This window comes from Gavialis gangeticus, unplaced genomic scaffold (assembly GCF_001723915.1).
Source record: "Gavialis gangeticus isolate Ggan-Ray unplaced genomic scaffold, GavGan_comp1, whole genome shotgun sequence".
Lineage (NCBI taxonomy): Eukaryota > Metazoa > Chordata > Crocodylia > Gavialidae > Gavialis > Gavialis gangeticus.
Window position 1 is genome coordinate 20,396,158 of NW_017729009.1, and position 429 is coordinate 20,396,586.

Here is a 429-nt window from a genome sequence, read left to right on the forward strand (position 1 = left end):
GGTGCCCCCTTTCGGAGCTCAGGCATTTGCCACATTAGACTTCCAGGGGGCTGCTTCTTATGGCTGCTTCCACCATCCGTGCCCTTCAGTTGTGGAATCAGCTAGAGAGACTCACCTGGGCTCGTTTGAAGCAGGACTGATTCCCTTAGGGAAAAAAATCCATCTGTGAGGAACGGACATGTTATCAGTACTGATGTTAGCCTGGATCGCTAGAACTGATGGTATCTCGACCACCTGCTTCTAAGCTGTTTCCCTGCATAATGTGACTGAGAGCACGTTTACACATTGCAAGATAGTGCAGGGAGACCTCGGAGCGCTAAACCAGCCGTCTAATTGCAGTAGCACAGAGCTCCGTGGGAGCCACTTTCCCTTGCTGCTCAGAGTTAGCCTGCTTTTTACTCAGAGGGCGTGTCTATACACTCATTAACG